The sequence below is a fragment of the Oryctolagus cuniculus genome, chromosome 5 (assembly GCF_051225735.1).
Source record: "Oryctolagus cuniculus isolate XC-2025 breed Fujian yellow rabbit chromosome 5, ASM5122573v1, whole genome shotgun sequence".
Taxonomy (NCBI): Eukaryota; Metazoa; Chordata; class Mammalia; order Lagomorpha; family Leporidae; genus Oryctolagus; species Oryctolagus cuniculus.
The window spans coordinates 145,367,594-145,384,626 of record NC_142871.1 but is presented as its reverse complement, the minus strand read 5'-3'; the positions used below and the strand labels follow the sequence as shown (position 1 = coordinate 145,384,626).

General features: G+C 46.3%; 1 pseudogene; it reads right to left on the bottom strand.

Moving 5' to 3' along the window:
- Positions 1-3,649: 3,649 nt before the first annotated feature.
- On the bottom strand, positions 3,650-4,462 carry LOC138849701 (small nuclear ribonucleoprotein-associated protein B pseudogene; annotated as a pseudogene).
- Between the last annotated feature and the right edge of the window lie 12,571 nt (positions 4,463-17,033).

Below are 17,033 nucleotides of genomic sequence, written 5' to 3'. Positions count from 1 at the left end.
ACTCTTCCAAATCCCCTCAGTGGTGGTTGCTGCCTGGGATGCTGTCCTATTCTGTAAGCAACATTAGCCCTTGACATAGGAGGGGAAAATGACATCATGAGTCCAATACACTCCTCACCTAGTCCAATCTCTTTGTTTTACAGATTAGAAATCATAAGACTTGACAGATGGCATACAAGGATTGGATATCCCACAGAAAGTTGTTTTGGAATAAAATTTCTCCCCTTCTCTCATAGCACCCAGGCGATCTAAAGCCTTGTTCTCAAACATTTCTAAATAATTTCCTCCACCCTTCTTCTACCACTCCTGCTGATCTCTCAGATGTCTCTTGGTTTTTCCACCTTTCCCTAATAGAGGTCTCCTTCTCCATTTGCAGTCCTTCCCCCTCCAACTAAAGCGTTGCCAGAAAATTCTAAAACCACAGATAGGATGGTGTCACTTTACTTTTAAAGACTGATTTATTTATGGGAGAGGGAGGCAGAGTGTTGCTGTGGATTCATTCTGAGAGGAGGAGCGCAGTGGGGGCAAGAGACGCGGAGTCACCACACAGACCCTGGGAGCCAGATAAAACCAGGCCAGAGGTGAGCAGCCTGCAGACTCATTTATTTCAGTTGGTACAGCAGCTTATATAGCCAAAGCAGCCAATCCAGTCAAGGGGCGGTCTATGCCTTAACCAATCACTGCCTGTTTCCAGGCAGTTTCTGAAGCTATCCAATCACATCCTATTGCCAGGCAGGCTCCGTTGCCATGTAGTTTTCCGAAGCCATCCAATCACAGCCTGTTGCCAGTCAGTTTCTGTTGCCAGCAGCCATCTTGGCATGGCCTTCTCATTCCACCACAGCAGAAGGGGAGGGGAGGAAGGCGAGGGAGAGGGAGAGGAAGAGGGGGAGGGAGGGAGGGAGGGAAGAAGGGAGGGAGGGAGGGAGAGAGAGAGAGAGGTCTTCCATTTGCTGGTTCACTCCCCAAATGGCTGCAACAGAGCAATAGCCAGGGCTGGGTCAGGCCCAAGCCAGGAGCTCAGAACTCCACCTGGGTCTCTCTTATGGGTGGTCCTGGTACTTGGGCAATCTTCTGCTGCTTTCCTAGGCACATTAGCAGAGAGCTGGATTGGAAGCTGAGCAGCCAGGACCCAAACCAATGCTCTGATATGGGATGCTGGCATCATCTTCATCCAATTCCCCTCAATGCCAGCACCTTTAATTTGTGGGGATTTTTTTATGGGTGTCACTTTAATGCCTAATAATCCCATCACCTGTAATGCTGTGCTTCTGCAGCTCATTCTTACTGCTTCCTTCCTGTCTAGCAATGCCCTGCTCATCCTGATGTGGGTATAAACATTTAATTTTTACTGTAGGTTCTTGTCTTACACAAAGGTAAGACCTCTAAGCAAAGACTAGTAACATGGGTAAACAGGGACAGGAGTAATTTAACAGTGAGGGAATAAGCATACATTCAGATAACAAATGTAGGCTGCCCCACCTAGAGAAATAACCATGATAAGTGGGCCAAAGGGCTGCTTGTAAAGAGAAGGGAGGAAGGGAAGAAGGGAGAGAGGGAGACGGGGAGGGAGAGAATGAGAGCAGTACCTCTAAACATCGCCCGTGGCAAAAAAGAGACTTCTGCCCTGCTCTTGGCCTTTTTTATGAGGTGGGGGGTGGGGTGTGTGTGGAACCTTATTGGGATATACAAACAGGGTGGTGTCTGAGCATGCGCCCTGGTGCTGAAGGAGACAGGTTCATCCTGGGAAGGTATGCATATCAAGCTGACAATTAGAGATAACAATACTTTGTAGGGTTGTAAGAAGTCCAGCTCACCTGAACTTTCACTGACTGATTAGTTACCATATCAATCCTTTGGGCCACCTCTTCTGTGAAGCTCTCCTTAATTCTTCCCTATTCCTTTCACAGTGAGTCCACAAGAGCAGGGTTGGTGCTGCCTGCCCTCCCCTACCCCCAGTCTGTCCATGCCTCTCCCAAACTTCTGGCAAGTACGATGGCCCCGAACACTCGTTGCTAAAGGTTAGGTCAGCCCGGGATGCCACCTCCATAGCAGGATGTCAGGGCACTGTGCCACTGAGCAGAGATTGCCATTGTAGGATTTCACTGCCATTTTTTCTACTCTTTTATTTTTTAAATGACAACTGACTGATGTCTAGGAGTGTTACTGAGAGGAATACTCTAAAATGCAGAAAATAAAAACTCTAGGTACCTAGTTTTTTTCTGAGCACTGTTGATAGCAGTGAAAAAAATGAAAACACAGAAGGTCCAACATTAAGGGGATGATAAATAATTGACAGCAGATGTGTGTGATGAACTATGACTCAGCCATTTGAAATGATTGATGTGAAGTTTCCACTGTCATTAGAAAGTACTTATGATGTGATGATAAGAAGGAAAAGCAAAATAAAGTTTGTGCAATATTTCATCCACACAAAACGTGCATTGAAGCTAAGACTGGGGGAAATGCTAATGATTGACCACATTGGGGCAATTGTTTCTGCTTTTTTTATACTTTCAATTAAAAAAAAAAAGATTTACTTTTTAATGTTAAAGGGAGAGAGAGAGAGAGAGAGAGAGAGAGAGAGAGAAATGTTCCATCTGCTGGTTCACTCCCCAAAAGGTTACATGGCCAGCACCGGGCCAAGCCATAGCCAGGAGCCAGGAGCTTCACCTAGGTCTTCCACATGGGTGCAGGGGCCCAAGGACTTGGGGCCATCTTCCATGGCTTTCACAGGCACATTAGCAGAGAGCTGAATAAGAAGTGGAGCAGCTGGGACTCTAACTGGCACCCCTGTGGGGTGCCAGCACTGCAGGTGGTGGCTTAACAGATTAAAACACAGTGCCAGCCCCTATACTTTCTCGCTCTCACTGGACTTTTCAAGTAGATTAAAATATATGAACACATTATCAGTGCTTTATTCAGGTACTTGCACGTATTATTTATAGGTAATAAAATGCATAAATATTAAAGTGAACTTTTACATTAAAAAACTGATGAATTTGTATATGTACCCTTTAGATAAAGATGTAACATATTTCCATCATCCTCCAAATTTCCCTGCTTCTTCTATCATATATACTAATTTCTTCATATTCTTGAACTTGATGTAAATGGAGTAATACAGATATATCCTTATTTAGAATCTGGCTTCTTTCTCTCAAACTAATGTTTCTGAAAGTCTTTCTTTTTGTTGTTTTTATCAATGGTTTGTTCTTTTTCACTGTTGACTAGAACTCCATTGTATTATTGTACCACAATTTGTTTATCCATTCTCCTGATTTTTAATTGTTTCCAGTTTGAGGAAATTATAAATAAAGCTTCTATGAACATTCATATGCAAATGAATCTTAGTGTGTACACATACATTCATGGGGATGTACCAGAAGTGGAAATGTTGAGTGGTAAGGTAGATACATATTGATGCTCTCAATTTCAGTTTTGCATAGTGGTTGCACCATTTCATACTCTACTGAGAAATGGGTGAGTGTTCCAGTTCCTCCACATGCTTGCTACCATGTGTTATTATTCTTTTTTTTAATATTCTCTTAAGAGTTTATTATAAACCAGTTTCATAGGCCACAAGGAAATAAAAGGACTATGTACAGCCTTACAGGACACAGGCAGGGAGCTGAGGAGGGCCAAGATGAGTCTAGGGCCTTGGTGGGTGCATTTCCGGGGGAGGGGGCCCTGTAAGGGAAACCAGACAATCCGGTGAGACTCCGCGAACAACAGCATAACAAACAAATAGGTCTGTGGTAACGTGGCCCTGGGGGTCGGGCCCACGCCTCTGTGGATCTACTTCCATAACTCTGTGGCAAGGGTCAAAGGAGGTGTCGCATCCCAGGGGCCAGGTGGGTACTGGGTGGGGGCCCCTGCAATACTAGCTGTGGCAGCTGCTGCAGCGGCTGCAACAGTGCCTCTTCCTTGAGGGGTCATCACCTGTTGGGATGGCCCACCAACCCCACGGACCGGGCCAGCAAGACCTGCGGGAGCCTGAGGCATGGGAACACCAGCTGGGATTCCTCTGCCAGCGGCCCTGCCAATCCCTGGGCCCCCAGCAGCTCCAGCAAGTGGTACTCAGGCAATGCCAGTATCTTTGGGAGGAGGGCCCTCTACTATCATGGAGACCAGGTTCTCCCCTTGCAGCAGCACCAGGCGAGGACTCGCTTCTCTTCCCTTTCTGCCTGTTTGGAGTTCTTCGGCTTGATCTTCCTGAACTCATCACAGTCACAGAGGATCAAGTTCATGTGCTTGTCAAAAGCCTTAAAGGTGCCGATGAAGATGCGGCCGTCCTGCAGGATGCACCTCATCCTGTAGTCGATGTGCTGCAGCATCTTGCTGCTCTTGCCCACCGTCATGTTGGCAGTTCTGATGGCTCAGATCCCCGCCGATTCCCTTCCACCGAGGCCTAGACGCCAGCCAGCGGCCCGATTCCTGCCGTTGCTGCCGGAAGTGCAGCCTCCAATGTGTTATTATTCTTTTTAACAATTAATTCTACCGTATCTGTAGGGTATCTCATTTTTGAGTTTTAATTTGAATTCCTCTGATAGATAATAATGATAATTTTTGAGGACCCATTCATATGCCTTAAAGTCTTTCCATTAACTTCTTTTGTGACATACTGGTTCAAATATTTTGCTCATATTTAAGTGTAATTCCTTGAGTTTTATTACTGGTATGTAGGAATATTTTTAAGATACTCCTAATTTAGGGACCAGCATTTTGGCGCAGCAGGTTAAGCCACAGCCTGAAACACCAGCATCCCCATATGCGTACCAGTTCAAATCTGACTGCTCCACTTCCAATCCAGCTCTCTGCTAATGTGGTAGGGAAGGCAGCAGAAGATGGCAAGTACCTGGGCCCCTGCCACCTATGTGAGCAACCAGATGGAGTTCTTGGCACTTAGCTCTTGGCTTTGTCTTGGCCCAGCCCTGGCCATTGCTGCCATTTGGAGAATGAAGCAGTGGATGAAAGATCTCTCTGTGTGCATCTCTCCCTCTTTCCCTGTAACTCTGCCTTTTAAATAAATATAATAAATCTTTTTTTAAAACTTGATGTAATTATTAAAAAATAAAATAAAAATATTTTTGGATGTAAATCTTTTGTCAAATATATATTACAAATATTCTCTCCAAGTCTGAATCTTTTCATTTTATTAATAGCACCTTTGGATGGGCAGAGGTTTTTACTTTTTTATTTTTATTTTTATTTATTTGAAAGAGTTACAGAGGGGCAGGGTCTTCTATACATTGGTTCACTCCCCAAATGGCCACAATGGCTGGAGCTGAGCTGAGCTGACCCAAAGCCAGGAGCCGGGAGATTCTTCCGGGTCTCCTACATGGGTGCAGGGGTCCAAGCTCCTGGACCATTCTCCGCTGCTTTCCCAGGCACATTAGCAGGGAGCTGGATCAGAAGTGGAGCAGCTGGGACTTGAACCAGAGCCCATATGGGATGCCTGCACTGTAGGCCAGGGCTTTAACCCACTTTGCCACAGCGCTGGCCCCAAAGTTTTTAGATTTTTATAAAGGCGAATTTTCAATCTTATCTTCTATGCTCTTTCTGACTTGTATATGAATTGTCTTCCTAACCCAAAGTCATGAAAATATTTTTTTCTGTGATTTCTCCTAGAAGACTTTGAGTTTTAGCTTTCATAGTTGGGTCTATGATCATTTCTTGTTTTAATCATAAAGAACACAGAACTTCATCTTTAGTAAAGAAACATAAATGGCACACTGCTGGTGAATTCTTTGCTCATGCAGGGGGGCGCGTGGAAGATTTGGCACTGACACAGTGTGACTTCACCAGGGTGGGAGCGTGAGCACCTCAGTTGTTCTGGCTCTGTAGAACATTTGGATGCAAGTCTGGCTCCACAGAGGAGCATGCCTGGGCTTTCTTACAGTTGAGGGTTTGGAAGAAGATTTGAGCAATTTATAGGAATTGGGAATACATAGACTTGTCCAATAGCCCCTCTCCAGGGCTCTGATTCACTCCTACACTGACTACTTCTGCAGTCACAGTATAGATACAGGTGGGAGCTGACTCCCTGATACCTTTCCATGTAGATACCCCTAGAGCTAGGAGGTGTGAAGGGGTGGTGGTGGTGGTAAACGAAGCTGAATCGTATCATTAGTTATGACGAGCAAGCGTTACACAGATGTTAGCCATGTCTCTAGTGTGGAAAGACATTGAGAGCAACAACCAGAACTCAGAACTCCAAATTCTTACATTTCTCTAGGTGCTGATGAAGCAGGTGTCAGCCCACGAGAATTTTTTTTTTATTTTTTTTTACAGGCAGAGTTAGACAGTGAGAGAGACAGAGAGAAAGGTCTTCCTTTTTCCGTTGGTTCACCCCCCAAGTGGCTGCTACTGCTGGCACGTTGCGCCGATCCGAAGTCAGGAGCCAGGTGCTTCCTCCTGGTCTCCCATGCGGGTGCAGGGCCCAAGGACCTGGGCCATCCTCCACTGCCTTCCCAGGCCACAGCAGAGAGCTGGCCTGAAAGAGGAGCAACCGGGACAGAATCTGGCGCCCCGACCGGGACTAGAACCCGGTGTGCCGGTGCCGCAGGCGGAGGATTAGCCTAGTGAGTTTTCTAAGGGGGGTGTATGCACAGCACACAAGGCCAGCTGCAGGGATATTTTAGGACAGCAAGGCCTTTTGTCCTGGTCTCATTATTCTGTCCCAGTGACCTGGACTGGACCTCATATGTTGCATGGTCTTTTCTTGCTCCCTTGGCCCAAGGCTTATATTAAAAGCAGCTGTGTCACTTCTTCCAGCCTTCTCTAGGCCAGAAATGGTAAACACCTGGCACAGGCACAGCCGCCCCCATTTCTGTGGCTGCAGTGGAGACTGTGGTAGGCTACCAGATCTCCCTTCCTGCACCCCGGCATGCATTCTGCAGCTGCCAGGAGTACTGGCCACTGATGGCCTCAGAGACAGGCTTAGCCAAAGGCAGCTGCCTTGTCCAAGAGCACAACTCTCCGTGGTCAGTGCTGGAGGAAGGCTTTAGTGCTGCAGCCTGGAGCCTCTACCTCATTTGGGATCCCTATGACATTGACTGAGGCCTTCGTTGCCATGGCATTGCCGCGTCTTTCTTCCCTCATTTCTTCACAAGGGTTGTGCCTGAGCACACTCCTTATGAAACCCCCCACAAGCAATCCTCTGAGTCTCAGAGTGTTTCCAGAGAGCCCTGCTAAAACAGTGGCTGTATCAGAATACATCACTTGTTCCTCGTATTATTTTTTGTGCAGACCCAGGATAGATCTGAAGGAATCTTCTCAAAACAGCCAAGTAATTACAAAATAAAAACAGAAACAAAAATGAAAACCATGAAGTTGAAACCAATTTGTAATCCCTGCTCCAAGTCCTTGTTTTAATATCAGTCCTCCAGTACTTTTTATTTTCATTTATTTGGGAGTGGGGAGGGGGGTAGGGGGGGAGAGAGAGAGATAGAGAGAGGGAAGAGATAGAGGAGAGAGAGAGGAGAGAGAGAGAGGGGAGAGAGAAGGGAGAGAGAAAGGGGAGAGAGAGAGAGAGAGGTAGAGAGAGGGGAGAGAGAGAGGAGAGAGAGAGGCACCGCGGCTCAGTAGGCTAATCCTCTACCTGTGGCGCCAGCACCCCGGGTTCTAGTCCCGGTTGCGGCACTGGTTCTGTCCCGGTTGCTCTCTTCCAGTCCAGCTCTCTGCTGTGGCCCGGGAGGGCAGTGGAGGATGGCCCAAGTGCTTGGGCCCTGCACCCGCATGGGAGACCAGGAGGAGGCACCTGGCTCCTGGCTTCAGATAGGCGCAGCATGCCGACCTCAATGCACCGGCCGTAGCGGCCACTTGAGGGGTGAACCAACGGAAAAAGGAAGACCTGTCTCTCTCTCTCACACTGCTTGTCTAAAATAAATACATAAATAAAATAAAATAAGAAAGAGAGAGAGAAATACTCCCATCTACTTGTTCATTCCCAATGCTTACAATGGCCAGGATGGGCTGGGGGTGGGCTCAAAACTGAAGCCAGGTGCTGGAAACTCAGTTTAGGTCTCCCACGTGGGTGGCAGGAACCCAATCACTTGAGCCATCACTTGCTGCTCTGCAGGGTCAATGTTACTAGGAAGCTGGAGTCTGGAATCAGAGCTGGAACTCAAATCCAGGTACTCTGATATGGTTCACGGGCACTTTAACTGGCGTCTTGACCACTGCACCAAGTGCTTGCCCCCTTCCAGTTCTTAGCATTCTAGTGGCAAGAAAAGACAAGGAGAGACAGGCCTGAGGAAAAGTGCACCAAAGAAAGGAGAGAGCTGCTTGAACTCCATGACCTGAGCAAAGCTAAGCTAATTACTCCTAACTGTTCAAAGTATCCCTAGGTAGAAGGCAGCTTTGGGCCTCCAGTTACCCAAATAAAACAGTCAACCCAAGAAAAGAAGCTGCCACTTACTCTCAGCAGATTTTCTGTCTGCACACCAAGGCCACAAAACATCCTTGGCCATGACCATTCCTACCAGGATCCTCCAGCTTTCCCTTAAGGCTAACATGGACTGAAAATCTGGCGGCCTATGGTCTAGTTACATACATCCACGAAAAACTGTCTTAGCTTAAGACACTCATTGGGCTCTAACTTGCTCTTCGAAAATGAAGGAAATAAGTTTTCCAAGACTCATTCTTGGTTTGCTATATGATTTTATGCAAAAAAGTAGACTGAATATAGATAAATTTGCTCTTGGGTGGCAGTGGCATTATTTTATGAGAGTTGTCCTCTGCCTAATCTCTGTGGCTTAGACAAATGCAGAGAGAAACAACAGAGTAGAAGGGGACAAAACGGAGACAAGATGGGGGAGTGATTATAGCCAAGTGACAGGGGCAAGGCTGGTGGGCAGGGCAGGCAAACCTCACAGTTTTCATACGCCACACATTTCTGGCCCTTGGCTAGATAAGAGGAACCCAATACTTGCCTCTTTGTAGGATCTTGACCAAATGCTTCATCCTCTCCGACCGCTGGTTCTGAATCTATAGAGTAGAATGTACATGCTCGTAAGAATTCTTGGGCTGTGATGTCAGAAACACAACAGATGCAGCCGCTCCAGGCTCCCATGGAGCTTAGCGTTATTAAGGAGTGGGACACACTGAAGCCTGAAGGAGAGACTCAGTAGTGCGTCTGGGGTGACATGCCCAACCCTGCGACCATCACTGTGGCTGGCTGGAGTCCATCCCTTTTAGACTCAGAGAGCAGGAGACGCCACTTTGGACAGACTGACATTCGCAACTGGCATTAGAGTGGAGTGCGGTGGTTTTCTTCAGGGCAGGATGAAGGTAAATAAAAACACAGGTGCTGTGTAGCTGTAACTTCCTTTCCCTACCTCTGAAACCACACTTACGAGTTGTCTATTGCTGCCTAAAAATTATCACCACCTCAATGACTTAAACGAAGACAAACTCATTGATCTCACAGTCTGGGTACAGATAGTTGGATAATCACTCAGTCTCTGGAGAATTCTGACTGGAGCGTCTCTAGACGAGAACATCAGGCACATCCCAGGGGTGTTGTTAACGAATGTCTATGTGTTGCCTGGTGGTGCCCTTGAACCTTTGTGGTCTCTCCAGAAAACCAGCAGTCACTCTCGCATTCTTTAGGAAGAAAGTGAGAGTGCTCTTCTCGATAGAACGTGATCCCTGGAAATAAGACTTCTACAAATTGATATTTGTGAGTAATTTTGATGCAAAAACTGGCTTGGCACACAATCATACTGCTCTGATGGACACACACACACACACACACTTGATTGCTTCCTATCAGCTCTTTTTTTTTTTTTTTAAAGATTTATTTATTTGAAAGTCAAAGTTTCACAGAGAGAGAAGGATAGGCAGAGAGAGAGAGAGGTCTTCCATCCTTTGGTTCACTACCCAACTGGGCACAATGGCCAGAGCTGCACTGATCCGAGGCCAGGAGCCAGGAGCCAGGTGCCAGGAGTTTCTTCCAGGTCTCCCATGTGGGTGCAGGGGCCCAAGGTCTTGGGCCATCTTATACTGCTTTCCCAGGCCATAGCAGAGAGCTGGATCAGAAGTGGAGCAGCCGGGTCTCAAACTGGTGCCCATATGGGATGCCAGCACTGCAGGCAGCGGCTTAACCCACTACGCCACAGCACCAGCCCCCCATCAGCCCTTTACTGCTCTATCATCCATCAGATGGAAAGGTGTAGACAAGATTGGCCTTGGGAAGATCAAAAAGCAGCTGCAATCTGCATGATCTCCTTGCCCCTTATTCCCACAGCATCGCTGGCTTCCATCAATCCATGCTTCACTGGAGTAATACGTGGACTGAGTGAGAAAAATTCAAGTACGTCAGGGAGACTGCATCACACAATGTGCTGGCACCAGCTGGAGGACTGAAGCATTCATACTGACATGGAAGCAGTCGCAGAGGAGTGCAAAGGAGTCAGGGCTGCTGGTGGGCAGGGCCTCGACCAGGATATCCTGTTTATTTGGCGGCAAAGAGATTTTCAGTAGGAAGAATCTCTGTCTACCCAAGGATAATGGCTAATGGCTTGGCCACAAGAAAGTCCAAAGCAAACAAACAAAATAACCCCAAGAAAACAAAAACAACGGAAAGAATACCTTTATTTAAAAAAAAATTATTTGAGAGGAGGAGTTAAAGAGGGAGAGACAGAGAAAGGTCTTCCACACGCTGGTTCACACCCCAAATGGCTGCAATGGCCACAGCTGAGCCAATCCGAAGCCAAGAAACAGGAGCTTCTTCCCGCACTCCCACATGAGTGCAGGGGCTCAAGCACTTGGGCCATCTTCTGCTGCCTTCCCAGGCACATCAGCAGGGGGCTGGATTGGAAGTAGAGTAGTTGGGACTTGAACCAGCTACCGTATGGGATGCCTGTACTTCAGGAGGCAGTTTTACCTGCTATGCCACAATGCTGGTCCCAGAAGAATACTTTTTAAAATATCTGTAAAAACTGGAATGAACATTCTCAGAGCAATATAAGAAAATAACAGGATGGGGGCTGGCGTTGTGGCATAGTAGGTTAATTCTCTACCTGCGGCTCCAGCATCCCATATGGGCACTGGTTCTAGTCCCGGCTGCTTCTCTTCTGATCCAGCTCTCTGCTGTGGTCTGGGAAAGTAGTAGAAGATGGCCCAGGTGCTTGGGCCCCTGCACCCACTTGGGAGACCTGGAGGAAGCTCCTGGCTCCTGGCTTCAGATCGGCACAGCTCTGGCCATTGCGGCCATTTAGGGAGTGAACCAGCGGATAGAAGACCTTTTTCTCTTGTCTCTTCCTCTCATTGTCTGTAACTCTACCTCTCAAATAAATAAAATCTTTTTTAAAAAATAACAGGATGCTAAGAAGAAAACTCAACAAAAATCTCCTGGAAATAAAAAATAAATAGCTAATCAGACTCCTCCCCGATCAATAAAAGTGTTGGATACTAATATTGGTAGAAATCTCTCCGAATGAAGAGTAAGAGTAAAATAAAATAAAAGTAGGGAATCATTCCAGGAGGCTCAAAATCTAGACAACAGAATATTAGAGAAAGAGGATGGAGAAAATGGAAAAGAGGAAACTATCAGTGAAATCATGAATATTTTGCAGAACCTCAAAATATAAATTTGCAGATTTAAAGAGACTGCAAAAGCCCAACATACTAGTGAAGAAGATGATGATGATAAAAATTAGGCCCACTCTAAGGCACATCATTAAGAATTTTCCAGAAATGAGTTGGTTTTAAACCATCATCTTCTAAGAGTCGGAGAACTCAAAAGGCATCCATAGCCATGGAAACTCATGACTGGTGCATAGGGAGATTACTGATGCCATAAACAGGAGTGTCAATTTGTAAAGTCAACAACAGGAGTCACTGTGCACTTACTCCTCATGTAGGATCTCTGTCCCTAGCGTGCTGTACATTGAGACTTAATGCTATAATGAGTACTCAAACAGTATATTTCACTTTGTGTTTCTATGGGGGTGCAAACTGTTGAAATCTTTACTTAATGTATACTAAACTGATCCTCTGTAAAAAAAAAAAAAAAAAAAAAAAACAACAAAGAAATTATCAATTCCCAACTTGACTCTCACTGGGATTAAACATGACAATAGGTCTGATCTCATTTCATCATCATTTAAAAAAATCATCTATTATTTTTCACTTTATGTTTCTATGTGGGAGCAAACTGTTGAAATCTTTACTTAATGTATGCTAAATTGATCTTCTGTATATAAAAAGAATCGAAAATGAATCTTGATGTGAATGGAAGGGGAGAGGGAGTGGGAAAGGGGAGGGTTGTGGGTGGGAGGGACGTTATGGGGGGGAAGCCATTGTAATCCATAAGCCGTACTTTGGAAATTTATATTCATTAAATAAAAGTTAAAAAAAAACCATCATCTTCAAAGATGTTCTCTGGGGTATGTGTTGTCATGTCAAGCTGCTGCCTGGGACATTGAATCGTTTACCAGAGTCCTTGGTTCTGGTCTCAGCTACTCTGTGCTTGCGAGTCAGTGCTCCGATAATGCACTTTGGAGGCAGCATATGATGGCCCAAGTGACTGGAACCCTGTCACCCAAGTGGGAAATCCAGATGGAGTTCCTGATTCTGGCTTCAGCCTGGCCTAGCCGTGGCTTTGTAGGCATTTGGGGAGAGAACCAGTGGATCAAAGACCCCTCCTTTCAGCATGTGTGTGTGTGTGTGTGTGTGCTTCTTCCTGTTTCTCTGCTTTTCAAATAAATAAACAAAAATTCAAAAAATATTCCTTGCTGAGGTATGAAATAAGCCTGAGCAAATTTTCTGCAAATGCTCTCTTTTTTTTACCCAAAGCCATTTTTTTTGTTTGTGTCCTTTTGCCCCTTGAATTCTTCTCAGCATAGAATAAGCCAAATCCTTTTAAAAAAAAATTGGGGGCAGCACAAGAAAGCCAGATTCAGAAAATTCATGAACAGAGCAAGGTTCTTAAAGGAAAGGTTTGGAGGCCTGCAGCCTTTTAGGCTTGACTGGAGCAGACGAGAAATCCCAGCCCAGGCATGCCTTTAAATTCATAACTCAATTGGAATATAAAGGTGTCTTTCTTTTGAGAGGCTATTTTTCAAACCCTCTAATGAAAAAGCTAGGGAATATTGCTATCAATTCTTCCTTTCCTCCCCAAGCAAATAGCATTCCTCTGCCTTGAACAGATGGGGCTCTGTGTGATAAATGGCCCAGTGTTTCAGCAAGCCGCGGATGGCACTGAGTTCTTGTCCCCAGTGTGTATAAGCTGGGCTGCCCCTCTGCTTGCTCACACCGCCTTCAAGTAGAAGCTGTGTTTAAGACGCAAACAATGAAACGGCAGGGGTTAGTTCTAGTCATTCTCACATTCCAGCCATTCTTTGTGACGGCGATGAGGAGCAGCTTAAGTGCCTGAGAGGAAGAATTCTGGAAAAGGTAGGAGGTGGAGGACAAGGGCCTGGCAGAGCCCCTCATGCCTGGTGCTGCCTTCCTGCTCGCTATTAATAGCTCAGGCACTGACTGCTGTGGTTAATTACCATTCCCAGGGGAGTCCGCTGGGTTTTCTTTTTTTTTTTCTTTCCCCTCTACAGAGGCAGCTATAACAAAGAGTGTGCAAGCCAGCACACACACACACACACACACACAGGACTTTCCCTACTCTACCTGCCCACTGATTGGCTTCCTTGGGAGTCCTTGTCTTCCCCATCATTATCATAAAGGACAGCAATCATCACTGGATGAGAAAATCTAATCAGTTAAGAAACATCACATAGATTATTTGCTGTCCTCTTGATGTCACCTGCACTGTTCAGAGCCTAGGAAATGATTAACGTTGCAGCCATGTCCCTTTCGTCATGCTCTTGCAAATAAGGGCAGATGACCACAGCTGATTTCCAGAAGAGAACGCTCCACAATATTAAACTGTGAAGAAAGCACATTGGTTTCAGCCGGCGCCGTGGCTCAATAGGCTAATCCTCTGCCTTGTAGGGCTGGCACACCCGGTTCTAGTCCTGGTCGGGGCACCGGATTCTGTCCCGGTTGCCCCCCTTCCAGGCCAGCTCTCTGCTATGGCCCTGTCAAAAATTAAAAAAAAAAAAGAAAGAAAGCACATTGGTCTCAAAGCCAGAGGGCCAGTTTACATGGCTAAACCTGCAACTTGTTCCTGTGCTCCGGAACATTATTCACAGGCATTGTAGGTTCAAAACCAGCCCTATTTGCATATAAACATCTTTGGGTGTACTTTTCCTTTCTGCTTCTGATTCCTCATTCACAAAAATTCCATCTGATGAGGACTATTTGACAAACGCTTCATGTGCATGTTATAGGAGGACCCCCCAAAGTTACTATAGAACCCCCCAAATTAGATCTGCTTCCTTGGCATACAGAAAACCAATCACTGACAGCAGAGTATGGAAGAAAAGATGCAGTTATTGTAAAGCACAGAGCAAGGAGCTGGGCAAGTGTGGCCTAGTTCTGGAGCTTCCTGGAGTCATCAGTGGTGAAGGTTCTTATTGGCTGAAGTTGGGATAAGAATCTGGTGTTCAGTGCGTGTCCAGGTTCCTGGTTGGTCAGTGGGGCTTGCAGCCTTCCTTTGATTGGTTGGTGATGCAATGCTCTTCGTGGAATTTTTTTGATGGCCAAGTGGGCTTCAGTCAGCCTGGGAGCTACGTGCAGGTAGCAGTTACTTTCTGCCCAGATCTGAAGTTTTCCTAAACAAACCCCTCAAGACTGTGCTGACCATCAAAATGTTATGTGTTGGAGAAGCAGATGACTTCCTGAGCCTGATAATCAGAACCTGGTAGGGCCGGCTGAACCAGTCTCCCAGTTCACTTTTTTCATTTTAGTAAGTGGTTGATTTGCCATCAAAAAGGCAGGTCAGGGGCCAGCATTGTGGTGCAGTGGATTAATCGGCTGTTCATGAAGCTGCTATCCCATATCAGAGAGCTAATTCAGGGCCTGGCTGCTCCAGTTCTGATCCAATTCCCTGCTAATGTACCAGGGAAAACAACAGAAGATGGCCCAAGTGCTTGGGCCCCTGTACCCATTTGGGAGACCCAGATGGAGTTCCAGGCTCCTGGCTTAGGCCTGGACTAGCACAGGTGGTTGTGGCCATTTTGTTGTGGGCTAAATTAGAGCGAAATTAATATTTCAGGTTCTTGCCTTTTATTTAGAGAAGAATGCTAAGCACCGGCTCAAACATAGCACGCAGCATGGTAAGATTTAGAATTTATTTAGAAGTGAGATGAATACCCAAGAACACGAGGACTTTTTTAAGGGAGAGTGGACCAGAAAGGGTAAACGGGGAATTCCAAGCCAGTCATTCCCAGGGTCTACCAATAGAGAGGCAGCAGGCCACAGCCTGCAAGTGAGAGGACTGGTGGGCAAGCGAGCAGGTAGGCAAGAGAGAGCGGGTGGACCCAGCGCTCTCCAGGCCTTTTATTCACTTCCCAAAGCAGAGTGGTTCCGTAGTCTAATTGACAGGTGGGTGGATACAGGTGAGAGTACATGGGGACAAGCAGGGTGTGGCCTCCAGCTCATGACACTAGTCTATCTCCCTGACCAGTCCCATAGGAATTTGGGGAGTTAACCAGCAGATGCAAGATCTCTTTCTCTGTTGCTGTGCTTTTCAAATAAATGAAATAAATCTTAAAAAAAAAAAAAAAGGCAGGACTGTGACACACAAGCTAAGGAGGGAGGCTAGGACACTGGGATCTCAGGTTATCTAGCATTTATTCAAGGCACTGGGTAGAGGCTCAGCTTCATACATGATCTTTAAAAACCCAATTTTCTGGGGCTGGTGCTGTAGCATAGTGGGTAAAGCCACTACCTGCAGTGCTGGCATCCCATATGAGTGCCCGTTCGAGACCCGGCTGCTGCACTTCTGATCCAGCTCTCTGCTATAGTCAGCAAAAGCAGTAGAAGATGGCCCAAGTGGATGGAAGATCTCTCTCTCTCTCTCTCTCTCCTCTGCCTCTGCCTTTCTGTAACTCTGCCTTTCAAATAAATAATCTTTAAAAATTTTTTTTCTACAAATGTTTATTGTGCTCCTGTCATGTGTTAGCCAGATTCTGAATGCTGGGTGTGGAGGATTCTTGCCCTCATGGTGCTTCCAGTCTGGTCATTTACCATGGCTAATGAGTGTAAGAGCCACAGTGCCTAGGGCCTGAAATTATATAATTAGGGGGAGCTGTTAAAAAAGAGAATATAAATTTGCCAAGGATTTATTCAAAAATAGCATAGAGGGGCTGCCGGCATTGTGACAAAGCTGGTTAAGCCACTGGAGCACTGGTTTGGTTCCTGATGCTCCACTTCCGATCCAGCTCCCTGCTAATGCACCTAGGAAAGCAGTGAAAGATGGCCCAAGAGCTTGGGCCCCTGTACCCATGTAGGAGACCCAGAAGAAGCTCCTGACTCCTGTACTAACTCCAGCTATGTGGGTGATCTCAGCAGTTACCTGAGCCCAGGTAACAGGGCTCCCCTATCCCCGCCTTCTGCCAATCAGGTAAACTACTCCTGGATGCAACCCAGGTCCATTAGGCCCACCTGGGGAGCCATCCTGTCTATGTGAGCTTCAAGCTGACTGGATAGGCATATTGGTGCCAGCGTCAGTTCTGCCCTATGGTCAGCGTTCCCCAGAATTGGTTACACCCTTGTTACCTGCCCTTCATAATGTACGTGTTTGTGAATAAACATGGACATGTTCACAGAAGCCTGTCCTCGGTGTCTTTGTGGAGGGAAAAGGCACCACTACCCTGCTTATTCTCGACAGTGTGGCTTAGCAGGACTAAGCAGCACAGCTTTTGTGACCATTTTGGGGGTGAACCAGAGGATGGTTCACTCTCTTTCCCTCTCCCTCTCTCTGTCTCTTGTCTCTGCTTGTCAAATTAATAAATAAATCCTTTTTTAAAAAAAGAGTACAGAAATTACCCAAAAAAAATTGTCAAAGAGGTCCCTCATTAAAGTGAAGGACGTGGAGCCAGTACAGCGACACAGTGGGTTAATATCCTGGCTTGAAGTGCTGGCATCCCATATGGGTGCTGGTTTGAGACCCAACTGCTCCACTTCCA